Here is a 15,368-nt window from a genome sequence, read left to right as displayed (position 1 = left end):
AATGCAATGTAAAATACACATTGGAATTCTGGATGCTGTACAATAATTTGGTTAGAAAATAATGCAAAAGGTTTTAGGGATTAAAGTGTTTTTGTAGGCTGTGTAGGTTCTTTCTGTCAGAGTGTGTAACTGCAACTGCAGTGTCAACACATTACGAGTGTTTGCAGATGTATGTAGATATTAACATAATTATCATTTGAATTACTGGGCTTAATTTATTTTGTAATGCAATCACAGAAACCACAATAATAATGTTCATGTTTTAGAGCTTTTATGAGGAATGGTTGTTTATTTTAACCTATCTGGAAAACAATGTGGAATATCTCATCTTTGATGTGTCACATTATTAAATACATGTATTAAATACAAATTAATCAAATAGTTAATTCATATACAGTACTGTATGCATGATTAGAAAGCTCATAGGAATAACAGCAACACAAAGCCTATCCTGGATGAGACCTGTCCATCACATGGCACACACACAGGCAATTAGAGGCACCAATTAACAAGACTGCGTGTCTTTGGAAGGTGTACTGTAAGTGTGAGGAAACTGTTGTACCCGTAGGAAACAAGGAGCATATAATAAAATCCTCAGAGTAAGTACCTCAGTCAGGAATCAAAACTAGGACCCAAAATGTAAAAAGCAGCAACTCTAGCCGTCATGTCACTAAGAAGCATTAAAAAATGCCTTCCTTTTAGCTTCATTAGTGGCTCCATTTGTTGCTCACCTCCTGTACTATTACATTCCAAACATACTGTATTATGAAGTGCTACGGTTTCAGATAAAGGAAAATAAAATATACAGATTGATATGTATAGCAAGCAGCACATTTGATATCACAAACATATTGTTCATCATGTTGTTATGCTAAATTCTTCAGATGTCTGTAGAGTTCATATATATTCAAGCTTTCTGTTTTCTCATGAATGTAGTACAGAGTCACCAGTTATTCAGAGGTAAATAACACCCCTGCTACCTTTTTTCAGTAAACATTTGAACAGTCATCACAGTATATTTCATGTACCTCTGGACACAGGAAAAATAACTTTGCCAGACTGTAAACCTTTTTAGCTTAAACATGAACATATTCAGGGACTGAAGTAAATATTACTGAATTTGTTAATGTACACAGCAAATTGTGTCTAAGACAGGACTGAAGATGTTTTGTCTATTTGTATCATAAATGTACAGTATTTCATTTTATCACTTTATAATTTCAGTATCTCAAACATAGCAATCTTATAACTGATGTTTTGTGTTTTACTAAGCTGACAGATATAAACTTTTTAGCATTACTGTTAGTATAGTATTATACAATGTATACTTTGTATATACTATACAATATATTCTATTGTATGTATATATTACAGTATATACAATAGTAGTATTATTTTTCAAGAGCTTGCAAATAGTGATTCTAATTGGACTGTATGTAAGTAAGAAGCACAATGTATTCTGTAATTGTCCTTTTATAATCCGTGCTCTTGTATATTAAACTATAAAACAACAACTATTAATTATATTAGAGTATAAAACAGTCTTTAACCAGCACTGCAGTAGATGTTTTCACTTCTGGCAAAACAAAAGTTTGAAAAAATAGGAGAGGAAAATAAAAAAAATCCATTTCATCACTAATATGATACCAGAATATTATCATTTTGCAAATTAGAAGTCAAATTATTTCCATATAAAATGTAAAACAAAAAAAGTAAACTGAATAGCTGAACTACTAAAGTCTATTTGTATTTAGACTCATATCACAGTAAGATAGTCTACTGTATGTATCAGATAATGGAATTGTTTTATAGGGCTACCTGTAGGTTTTATCAAATTAAGTGTGTAATGTAGCATTGTATCAAATTTGTATCAAATGTGTGAAGGTTTTGTTTCTATTTTACATTTGCTCATATTTTAAGGAAGACATTCAGATCTCTATTTCAACTCAAATGAGTGTTGAGTGACTCGAACAGAGGGAGGAAAGTTACTTTGATCAGTCCTCAGCTTTTGCTCATGGAGTGATGGAAACAAGCCAGCTGTCTCAAGGTTAGCCATGGTTCTTCCTACTGGGCTGCAAAGAGCAGGCTTGAGCAGAAAGTGTTAGCTGTTTGATTCAATAGCTCATGCTTCAGTGGCTACGTGTACAGCCTGTAGCACAATCCCACCAAGTACCACGCAGTGCAGAGCATTATATTACAAGCCATATGCAGTGCTCTTTTCAAAAGCACACACAAATCTGTAAAACAAGCTCTTTTGGTAGCTGTGCAAACTTTGTATAAGTACAAATACTGTAATAGAAATATTATATGGTAAAATAATTAATGATTAGGAAACAAAATAAAGTTTTATTTTAATATTTTGACAGATTCTTTTTTTGCTCCATACTGTACATAGCTGTACAGTATATTTACATTTGTTTGCAATAACTGTGACCTTCCTATTACAGTATTTATAATTTGCCATCATATTTCATTAAAATGTGAGATAAACCGGTCATTATGTAATTACAGTATACACATTTATTCTAAAAGAGCACTGTTCTGTGAGAACAGAAAGATTAATGTTACAGCATCTTCTGTTCTTTACTGAAAATTAAACTTCTGAGAAATTTTGTCCCCCCAAAAATATGGAAATGGTAAAATCATCTTCTGGCAATTGTATTATTACCTGTATGTTTCACTGAAAAAAAGCATCAGCCATATTATATTAATAACTGTAATTCTGTTAATAGTACACCAATATTTATTAAAAATATCAAATGAATCCTGATGATATGAAAGACTTAATGTGAGGAACAAATATAAAATTCTAACACAATGTAGACAAAAGTTTAAATTAAGAGTGGTAAAAATAAAACAAAATGTACATTCATCTACTGTGATTCTATATTAATGTTTAACAGGCTTGGCCAATGAGCCACAGAATACTCAGTGCTCTTGAAAGTGAGTAACACAGTGAGCCCATGACTGGAATTCCTGATGTTAAAAATGGATCTGTAAAGTTGGAGGAAATAAAAGCTTTTGATTTGCACACTGGGTTATGGGCTGAGATGATATCCTGATATTTTGTGATATTGGTATGATATCAAGTGTGATCACTGGCAGGATGAGGACAATTATTCTGAGATGAACATTGAACTTACCATTCTTCCCACTTCCAAAAGCCTGGAGCTCAGATATTTTGGTCACACTGTGCTTGAGTTAGTGTTACTGTAGCTTTAAATGCAATTTTCAGTTCACGTTTTTCACATACTTGGGTGTAAGGCAAATAGAGAGTGTCCTAGGCATGATAAAAGCATGCATACAAGCTAAGACAATACATATTGTACCGACAATTAATGAGAATCAGTGAAGAGAGGCTAGAGAGCTAAACACAACATATGGCACTTCAGATATTAAAATATATGATAAGGAACTGCTTACATAGGCCTACAGTACATTGATAATCACACACAGTTAGCTTGCAGTACCTTTTGCAATCTCCCTTAAGGGATCAATAAAGTATCTATGTTGGAACTCAAAGGACCTACACAATATTATGTGAAGGCATTCCAAATCCTTACGGGAGAAAACCCAAAACACCATTTCACCAAAACTTGCACCACGACACACAGAAATAGAAATCAGGGGTCAGAAAATATCACCAGGAAAAGCATCTTTCTAATGGAGAAAATACAGAAATATTTGGGGGTAGGGTAATGGCTACTGTAGCTGCATTGTAGTAGGTGATGCACACATATATTTCAGGAAATTGCTTTGTGAGGCTTTTGTGTCAATAAGATGCAAGCGACCAAATTGTGAAGTGAATGCCATTTTGCATTCAGCAAACACTGTATAATCATTACAAGAAGTATATTTGCTACTTGTAAATGTATAGGTTTTGTATAAATGCTTGGGCTTTATTATACTATGAGCTCTCCATGGTTTGTTAGCTTCATGTAATAATTATTGGGCAGCCCAGCAATATAAATTTGACTGATGCTGTACCATAATATGATGGAAGTGATTAACTTTAGATTGTGCTCCAGTATGTGACATAAGCTAATAGGCAGTTTCAGAAGAGCTCTTCCTACACATGCCTGCATAAGGAAAATATGCTTTTCTATGCAAAGCATTAAGCAGCTGTAAAGTAATGCATATCTAAACACCTTCCCCTTCTTTTACATTTGCTCTGCTTTTCCAAGGGTAAGTTTAATTTCAGTTCTGATTTCCTTATCCACAGCTCCGGTGGACCATGGAGTGTTTCCATCTATGACTGTGCCATCATGCACAAGTGTCATGAGTTCCACTTGATGTATTTTTGCTTTTTCACATTTGGAAACATATTAGAAATCAATCTGCACCTGTCACATGATAATGTTAAATTTTGATACCAGCACTGTTTACCAGTGGCAAACATACATTTCCATCTATTTTCCCCAAATTCCTGGTTAAGGTCACAACATCCCAGAGCCTACCTGAGTGGGACTGGGTACAAGATTTGGATTTTAAAGGTGGAAAGAAGCCAGAGCAACTGGAGAAAGTGGGAAAGAACAGGCAAACTCCCCATAGAAGCCACCCACTGTAGAACTAAACTCATGACCAAATGAGGAAGCAGTACTAAGCAAATAGCCACTGTCTAACTGTAGAAAATGAGATGTAAAAATAATTTAACCTCACAAAGCTCATTTTGGGCGGTAAAGGAAAATAAATAGTCCTGGAAAACCTATTTGTGTCACTGGAGCCATTTCTGACTCCCGTGGAGTGCGTTATAAGACAATGGAGGAAGGTACAATGGGGTTAGGATGGGTGGACAAGACAGGGGGCGGTGACTGTAGTGAGCAGGTGCACGGGGGAAATGCGGTAGCACCCAAGTCCAAGGAAATCCAAAAGGGAAGTCGGGGCGCAGTACGTAATCCAAGGGCCGATAGATCCATCCAAGACAAATAGCTAAAAACGGGAACCGGGTCAGAAACTGGCACAGGAACGGGAGCTAAAAACATAACGGGAACAGGCACTCTGGATCCCGGACCCAGGCGGTCAGAACACTGGGGAAAAGGCCTGCCTTCGGAGAACCCGGAAAACAGGCAAGCCTTCTAACGTCCATCTTCCAATACTGAGCCCGCAACTGCACCGACTCTAGGCTTTTAACCAAAAACCAGACGAGATGCACCAGGAAATAATAGAAACTAATCATAACAGAAAGGAGTAGGGGCGCCCTCTAGAGGAGGGATGTGGAACATAACAGTCCCCCCCCCTCCCCCTTTTCGAGGGCAGCTACAGAGGCCCTACTGAGGGAGAAAAAAATCCCACAAAAAAAACTGTCAAAGAAAGGATGATGAACAGAAGGGTACCCACTCTGTAGAAAAAAGGCACACAAAGAAAACCAGAAAGTCCATGAAAAACACAAGGCACAGTCCGTAGGGAATCCCCAAAAAAAGAGAGAGGGTACCTTTGGGGATGAGACAGAGGGAGTCTTTGGATAGATGCGGTCCCTTTTTTCTGGATTACCATTTACGGAAATCTTTTAAGTCTTGTAACAGTTTGTCTATAGTTCATATTACCCTCAGACATTCCATTTTTGTAATTAATTAAAATGTTGAAAAATGTAAGAGATCTATGCCCATTGATGGTTCAAAAAACAAGACTTGACATTATGTGTACTGGAATACATTTGGACTGTAGTTTCCAAGGTTTGGGTGATTGCCATTAATACTGTTACTAAAAACATTTGGAAACATCAGAAAACATTAAGAGCTACTATTTCTTCGTGGTAAATAACTTTACGTTGTTTGTTTTAAGGACTTCTCAGAGTGAGAAAACACAAAACAACCCCCAACTCAAGATGAACAGGATTTTGAACCCCAAACCAAACATTAGATTCCCATGTCATTCCTCCAGATCACAGGCATCTTCAAAGTCTGGGTCCCTGTGAAAACCTGATCAATCTGAGTACTTTTTAAATCAGAATCTTCAATTGCCTTTTCATGCCTCCAATTTGAAATGGTTTAAGGAGGACTCAGATCATTGTGATGAATAAACTATAAGGACTATGCATATGTTCCTTCATGTACTGTATCTACATTTAGCAGTACTAGACCCACAGTGGCCACACTAAAGTTAACACCAAGTAGAAGAGCAATATGCCCATTACTAGCTTTACTGCAAACTCATTGCTGATCGCTGTGTCACTGGTAGAGGGACACCAGTGGACACACAGGCTGAGTCAAGCCCTCCTAACCCCACTGTTGTTCAGCCAATTGTGCTCTGTCTCGTGGAGAGTCCTGTAGGTGTGATATAATTTTAATATTCATTTTTTAAAAAATACAAATGCTTTTTTAGGAATGTTTTTCCTCATGGCTGCATGCATGAGTAAATGTTATATATTATTATATCATCTTACAGAATATGCTTACTCTTTTCTACTTACACTGTGATCTACATAGCCTGCCTACTGTACATACACTCCAAAGCAAGTTGTAGAGGAGCACATTTCTGACAATCTTTGTTGCTCTATTTATATCTTATTTCGTGACTGTGTCCTGCCTTGCACTTTGGGAAAGGTTTTTTTTTCTCATGAATGAAACATCAAGGTAAATGAAATGAAAAGTAACAATCCATGCACGCCACATGCACAAGATTCCCATCCATTTTTAATAGCGTAGTCAGTCAAGTTTCTTCCTCCATATCAAGGGGCAAGGGCGGAGAAATACGAGAGAAGACACAGTGCTGATTTCTCTTCTGTGCGAAAGAGGCTTAGCTGTGAATGTGCATGCATTTTCAGAGCTATGGGCTGTAACAGCCCGCGAGGCTAACATGCTGTGTTTCAATCTTTGTGACTCAGCAAAAGGACTTCTGTTTCTATTGCTGCCAAATGCCAGCATTTCTGGTACATTAAACCGGTGTAGCCATGGATACTGAGGGTAACCAGCAATGTGCATTCCCTTAGGATCACCCAGGGCTGTAGTAAGGAGAGTGTTCTGTATCGTTTTTTTGTCAGGTGCCATTTCACACTGTTTGAAACTGAAGAGTTTACTCGAGCGAAAGAACTGTGGTCAGAGAACACAATTTGAAACAAATTACAGGACTTAAGAACATAATGAACACCTACAAAAGGCCATTAAATTTGTCCAGCTATTTTTGTAGTTAGTAGCTAATTGATCAAAGGATCTCATTCAGCTGTTTCTTGAAGGAAGCCATGATTTTGACTTCAACAACATTTCTGGGTAACTTGTTTCATACTCCCACAACCCTTTAGGTAAAGAAATGCTTCCTGATCCATGTAGTGTTCTCTTGTGACCTCGGTTTCTTGTTAACCTGTTTACTCTGAGGAGGTCCATCGTGTTGATTTGGTCATTTCCACCCATCTATTTTCTAACTAGTATAGCATCACTGGGGAGCCAGAGCCTATCAACAAGCACAAGGTACAGTAGGATAAAGCCTGGATGGGATGCCAGTCCATCACAGGGAACACACAAAAACAAATACAGAAATCACAGAATGGGTCTCTGTATTGCTTGCAATAGACAGAGCTTGTAATAGGAGAATAAGAAAAGTCATAAATACAGTAAATGGAGGCCATATGTGCTGCAGCTCATTTAACTGGGATTTGACCGCCTGTGTGTTGAAATGCCAGCCTTCCAACATGCCTGTGCTGCATCCATGGGAAATGGGAATGTTATTGGGTGTCGTGGGGGTTATGACACCATAACAGGCTCCAGAATGAGCCCTGTTACACACGCAACCCATCTAAAATGTTCCTGCAAAGGAAAGTTTTACCAACATGCCTATATTCCTTCTGGACACCCACATCTCTCAGTGGTGCACTTATTGTAGAACTGAATGTTAAGAGCAACTCTCACTTACTAGACAAGTGGAGAAATAGGCTGGCAGGACTATTCAGGGCTATACAGTACAGTACACAGCAGAATTGCATGTCAAATACTAAAGGACCAATACCAATGGCTTGCTACCATCCAATCACAAATATGTCAGGTGAAAACAAGCCAGTTACTGCAGGCATCTTGTACAGATTTTATCACTTTAATTCTGTACAGTTTCCAGCCTGATGCCAATCTGATACTGATTTGTACAGGTAAGAAAATTAGTAATGAAGAATGACCCTTACAGCAGCTTAAAATCACAACATCATATCACTTTCAATAACCACTTATCCAATTTAGGGTCAATCGGGAAGAAAGCTCCAGTCCATGTAGGCCACACACAGACACAAATATACTGAGACACGAGAGCCAGAAACTTACCACTATGTCTTTGGACCATGTGAGTAAACCAAAGCACCCAGAGGAAACCCTTGTGAGCATGCAAAGAATATACAAACTCCACACATATAGAACCCCAGGAATTTAACCCGGGGACCCACTACACTGTACCACCATGCCATACAGATGACACTCATTAGTGGTCTCTTTAAATATGGTCAAGATGGAGACTTAACAAGAGAGGTAACACATGGGAAGAGCAAGAACAATCACACAGAGTGGCCATTAATTTACACTACTCATAAGAGCCCGGATACTTCAGTTCCATCTGGTACCCTTGGTTAGCAAGTGAAAATCTGTTTCCCAGTTGCAGTAGTCTAGATGGGTGAGGTATAGACACCATGAGAAGATCATTCTCCATGCAGTCAGGTGGGCTCTGTTGAAAGCAAAGACCGAAAGAGGGGGAGTAAGAGTATCTCTTTTCATGGGTTAACACCAATAGGCTAGGAGCTCCAGTCTTGCCCAGAGGTTAATGGAGAAGCAGCTCCTGGCTAGAAGGTATATTGGTTACCTGCTAGGTAAAACCATAGAAAGAAACCCAGTCGCAGGTCAACAAATCTCTCCAAAATAAACTGGGTAGCTGTGAAGCTGCACATCATGGGATGCATATGACAAAAAAAAGGATTGTCATTGTCCTGTACCTACAGAGTGATAAAGGGATGTCCTCTTAACAGGATTAACAATATGAATTTGTTGTGCACTATTTGACATATATAAACAGGATTGTATTTGAGTGTTTGAAAAGTTTGATTTCAAAAGAAATGCATGTCATTTCTATTTTTTCTAACTTCGTGTTATTGTATACCTTTGGTTGTACAGTATATGACCAGAATGCTTCTCATGCACACCTATATTATATTTGTGCAAAAACGCTTCTTGAAACTGTGCTGCTCATTCACTTTACTTTTCCTGGGGCCAGCTGGAAAAGTTGCTACTGCTACAGCTTCCTCCAAACATTGATGCAGTGACAGCTCATGTGGACAGCTCAGTGAGTCTCATGCACACATAGACAGCCATCTGGAGGACACACCTCAGCAGAAATGCAAACCTACATCTGGAAAACAATGCGAGTTCAGAAAATGTGTCAGGATGTTACAACAAGTTACTTTAACTCACACAGTACCAAGCAACTATTTATTAAACCTGCCATATGTTTCATGTTGGTGGTAAAAGCTGTTACTATCTTGTACTTTTTTTCTGATTTACAAACCTAATTTACTAGACAAAGCTGCATTACTGAGATGAAAGGCCAAATTACCCTCTTCCCCAATTTACAAACATTGAAAGGGATTCATAAATAAAATGATGATGATAAGTAGTTTTTATCAGTGTGTAATATACAATGTATTCAGCTGCTGACAGTAATGGTATATGCTTTTGAATGGGAAAAGATTAGTGTTTTTTTTCTTGTTCACTGAAATTAATGTGTGAATGTCAGATATAATTTTGAATTAATTGAATATCTACTGTATGTCTACAGTATGTATTGTCAATAATGCGTTGCAGAGAAAAATGAGAGTGAAGGTAAAGGTATGCACAAATCAATTTGACTTAGATGGATCAAATCTTTCATTCGATTTTGTTGTCCCATATCTTTAAAAAGAGACATTCCCATTTCCAGAGAGCAAGCACTCTCACCAAACAGTCTCAGGGGGATTTTCATAATTAAAGGGTTAAGATCAACTTATTTACTCTGTACTTTTCCCCTTCTGCTGAGTGTACTGCTCTCGACCTCAAGACTCAGCTGAATTTTTGTAATGAAACAACAATGTGAATGTGCTGTGCTTCACCTTGGTTCACACAGGCCCCAAGGAGAAGAGGGGATAATTTAAGAATGTGTATCTGTTGAGGTACATCTCCAGTGCGAATTGTAGTTCCTCCAGAATCATACTGCTGGTTCCGTGGGATCTGCCACAGGGACAAACTGGACTGAGAGGGCCTTGGGAGACACTTGAAATTCATACTGGACCTTTGCCTAGTGTGAATAGGGTGAGGCTACTGCTTAGTGTTATTAGAGAAACTTTGAAAATGGATAGAAATTATTCCTACATGGAATTACACTGCTCAAAAAATTGCATGGATTTTGTCAAACCAGACAGTGGTGTTGTTGGGGCATTCCAGAGAAACTGAATCAGTCCAAAGGAACACATTTCACAAGAAAAATTAAGAAGGACATTTGTAAAATGCTTGGCATACAACAAAGTTTGAATGTGGCAGAGAGGATAGTAAAGAGAATTTCACCAAACATTCAGAAGTACAGTATATTGATTAAGATTGGGATTCATATAAATCCATCAAAATCTGCTGGTGTTAGTCCTTGTGAGTTGATGGTGATGGCATGAAGAGTCATGTGACTACCTATTGACCTACTTATGAAAACAGATCTAGGGCAATTAGTGGTTACTATGCAACAAACTGTGCATTTGCAAGAAAAGTTAAAATGTTCTTAAAGTACAAGTGGAGAGCTGTATTAGTATGTATTAACTGCAAAGGAACAAGTAAAGGTTAATTCCATGCTGAAAAATAGAACTGAGAAAAAGAAGGTTTTAACTGTAGCCTTCTTCAGGAGTGAAGGTGTCTCTCATACCTGGAGAAGGTTCTACAAGCTACATTACTACAGTACAACTGGATAGGATAAATAGAGCAGTTAAATCTGACTTAGCCAAAGCTACATTCATGGAAGGGGGAATAATTCTGGTATGCATATTTGTTAAAGAAAATGCTTTCTCTCCTTGATGGCAGAGCATGGCCCCTTAATAGTTGTTCATGGGTTATACTGTAGGTGGGAAGAAGCTAAAATAGCACCACATATCAAAATGTAAACCATGTAAGGCAAAACAATCAATTTGAGTCAACCTTGTGGACAAGAGAAAGAGGGAAATTATTTTGTAGGTATATTTCAAAAGAATTAGTCTGTCTTTCAGACACTCAGATACTGTCTCAACCTCAGTCCTTGGGGCCACATGCCAACAAATTGACCCTCAAATCTGTGGGTGTCAAAACAGGGCATTAAAAATAAAATAAATTAGCACTAACACATTAATTATTCTCTTTAATAAACTTACCAAATACATGGAACATAACTGGAACATGAACTCATTAAACAAATTCAATGTAAACTTACTATTAAGCTTCTCAAGCTTCATTCTGGAATGAAAGAACAATTATTCATCAACAAGTATCAAAATGACAGAGAATCAGAATGTGTCTTGGTTAGTTTCACAGGTAAATACACTTTCAAAACATGGACTTATTTCATCCCGTCTCATTCATGAGCAGACATATTCTATGATCAAGGCACTCAAACGTTAACAGCATCCATTGAGCTAATGAAAAGAATACTATAGGGCATAGAGACTTATCTGACATGTACGTTCAAGTATTTGTTGATATGGTAAACTTCTGCAGTGCTGGCGTGTTCATCAGATTAATATGCCTGCTTACACATGGTTTGAATGGTTTGATCTCTGGGTTGTGTCATTATGAGCTCATTGATTCTGATCTTTGCTCAATGCTGCCATTTGAAAAACTTTATTGCTTCACTCATGGGGAAGAACAAAGCAAGAGGCTCACATACAGTATGCATTGCAAAAGAATAAACTGATACCATCATAGTGTCAAAGAGGGGAATTTTAGGGGGAGTTTCTAGGGAATTAAAGGGTTAAGATCAACTTATTTACTCTGCACTTTTCCCCTTCTGCTGAGTGTACTGCTCTGGACTTCAAGACTCAGCAGGATTTTTGTAATGAAACAAGGATGTGAATGTGCTGTGCTTCACTTTGGTTCACACAACCCCCAAGGAGAAGAGGGGATAATTTAGAATGTGTATCTGTTGAGGTAAATCTCCAGTGCGAACAATGTAAAGATATGTACTTGGTAGAAGGTATAGGGGAGTAACTTGTCTTGTTGGTCTGCATAGCAACACTGATTAAATTTTGAACAGCCTGGTTCTGATGTTACGTGTCCAAAGTCCTTGGTCAGAATGGAATATAAAAAGCATACAGTATATGAGAATCTCCTGATACCATAGTCTGTATGCAATTGCTTAAATAATTGATTGCTGTTAGCTGTATTCCATATTATTCTTTGCACAATAAATTACTTCTGCTCAAATTTACTCCATCTTTCAGACAGTTGTGTTTCCTTTTGCAGCAGATTGGAGAAAAAAATGAGAAATTGCTTCACCAGTTGAATTAAGAGAGGACATTTGCAAGGCCAGATTGTGCAAGACCAGAGTGGAATTTAGCTAGAGCACAATGATTAACAACACTACTCTTATAAACTGTGTCATAGGAACATTTACTGATCAAATAGTGAGGACCTTAGCTTAACATTTCACCCTGAGACCAGCAGCTTCTTAGCTAGATTGATATGGTATTGATAAGGGTGCCAACAACTCATCCACTGATGACTTACAATAGCAACCTGACTGTCCTTAAAGGTCTTCCAGCCCAGTAGTGTCAAAGTCCAAGCAGGATATACATGCCCTGCAACCCCTGGGCAGATCAAACAGGAATCCATAAATTGACATAAAGGACATTGATATCAGAAGGAGGATCCTACTCTCCATGGTGAATGCCAGCTGTTCTCTTGTTCCAATGACAACATACAGTATATAGCACCACTGCATGAAAAGGACTCCACCTCCTGCTGCAGTATCAACTGAAGAGGAACCTTCTGGCAGCAGATGGTGGGTGACTTTTGTAAAACTGGAAGTGGTCAATTCCCAACATAGTTCAGTATAACAAATCATTGATTAGGAATAACGGCTGTGTAGTATAGCAAGGGCACGATTACATACATAAAACACCTTGGGATTTGTGATACCAAAGAGCCAAACACAGACAGAAGCACATAAAAAACATTACAAATATGAGGAGGCCATTCAGCCTATCTAGCCTGTTTGCTCTCAAGGAGTAATGCCATCCAAGAATAAGATGCTTTACAAATATTTATTGACTCCTTAAGTATAATAAGTTTTGGTTTACCCTGGTTGAATAAGAGGTAGGCTTACCTACCTCTTATTAGTAGGTAGAATATTGATATAAATTAAGAAGAGCAGCAGCCTACAGATCCCTGTGATACTCCACTTATTACATCACCCCAATCTGAGTACTCACCCCTTTCCTGTAACCTCTGTTTTCTATAATAGCCTAATTCTAATAATTAATTCTAATAACCAATTTGCAATGCAGGCATACCTATTTTCCTGAATTCTTACCACCTGTAATTTGTAAATATTTTTTTTAGGAGAAACTTCATGAAAAGCCTTATGAATATCTAAATACACCATATGTTCTGTGTGTGGATTAGTGTTGTTACTTATTCAAAAATCTCTAACAAGATGAGACCTACCTTTTCTAAATCCATGTTGACTAGGGTACTATTTCCATGTGAGTGTGTGAGAGGCCATTAGTCAGTGCTTATTTGGGGTGGTGCAGCTGCAAGGAGTGGGTACATTAATTTGCTGGGAGTTTGCCTCTTTAAATGGCCTATCTAGTCTCTTAGAAGTCAACATTAGTTATTGGACACATGGATGGAGAGTAAAGCCAGGTCATTGTTAAAGGCAGATAGAGTGAAGCCTCCGGGAGAGAAAAACTTCTCTGATCACAGACAGTAGCCCAAGGTGTGGGTTGGTTGGAATTTTGTGTTTGTCAAAGCAGGGGCTGGGCAAGGACCATGGCAGGTGAGTTAAACACAGGCTGGCCGAGTGCGAGAGTGGAGCAAGCATCTCGTGTGCTGTTTGAATGTTTGTGTTTGCTGTTGAAGTGGCGGGGCTGGGTAGCTGAGTGCTGTCAGCTGCAGGGCCACCAAATGTTGGTGACTGAGGTCATCAAGGAGGTCTGTTTCTATTTGTGTTCCAGAATTCCCCAGGTGCGAACTAGGAGTCGAATGAGTTTCAATGAAAGAGGGAGAAAAACTGTGGTGAGGGGATATGTTGGTAAGGTCTGGTGTACATTGTATAGTAAGGCTGGCAGTGCAGAGAGTGTTCCATGGTGAGCTGTCAGACTGCAAAAGGGCTATTCCACAGTTTGTTATAACTGAAGGGGAAGGGATTGTGTAAAGTGTGGGTTTATGTTGTGGTTATGTTATGTTGTTATTGTGGTTACGTATGAGTACAGGTGTTACTCAGCTGGAACGGCTGTCTAATAGAGACAAGAGACTGCTGATATTCTCCTAACTTTGTGGAGGAAAAGAGAGAGGGGCACTTTGTTCAACTTCTGTCTCTGCTCTGGTAAGAGTAAAAAAAAAACTGTAGAGCAGGAGATTTGGCCTGTATTCTCTCCGCTCAGTGGGAGAAGAGGAGGAGGGGCTGATTGTCCAGTTCCTAGCTTCCTGCTGCTGAACAAGGCCTGGCAAGGACCTTGGTAGAGGTGAGTATACTTAAGACTGTTAGGGTTATGTGGGAATTAAAGAATTAAGAATTCATAAGAAAGGATTAAGATGTGAAAGAAGAGAAAGAGAACTGTACTGTGTTAACAGAGTTTGGAGGCTGTGTGGCTTGATGAGAGTAAGGAAAGGAAAATAGTAAGAAAAAATACTTTCTACAGTTGAATGTAGAAAAGTGTAATGTGAGAAAACCATGTGTAAATGGGGTTGTAACAAGCTCATCTAGTGGAGCTTTTCTCTTACAAGGTAATCCTCTAGTTTAGTTCCCATAATTGTCTCCATTACCTTACAGTACATGTAATACAAGTCAGACTTATAGGTCTATAATTACATGGTTCAGGTTCTTCACCTATTTTATTTGTATTTATTCTCTACTGCCTGAGTACAACCGCGGTCCTGATAACTGTTGGAAGAATTGTGTCAATGGCTTCTGAATAACATCTCTGAATAACATTTCCTTGAGTACAACTGGAACTGTAAGTTATCATCGGGCCCTGGGCATTTATTAAACTTGAGTGTTTCTCATAATCCTTGTAATCTTGTAAAAAAACACTTCTCCCTCACCTGTGCTAATACTATCAAATACAGATATGTTCATTCCACTGCCTCAGGCATGTTGCAGCCGTCTTCCTTAGTGAATACCTGAGTTAGCCATTTCTATTTCCTTGTCTAGAAATTTCCCATTTATGTCCTGGATATATTTTACTTCATCTTTTA

Source organism: Atractosteus spatula, chromosome 20, assembly GCF_055471065.1.
Source record: "Atractosteus spatula isolate fAtrSpa1 chromosome 20, fAtrSpa1.hap1, whole genome shotgun sequence".
NCBI classification, from domain to species: domain Eukaryota; kingdom Metazoa; phylum Chordata; class Actinopteri; order Semionotiformes; family Lepisosteidae; genus Atractosteus; species Atractosteus spatula.
The sequence above is the reverse complement of the archived record's forward strand: the minus strand, read 5'-3'. Positions refer to the sequence as shown.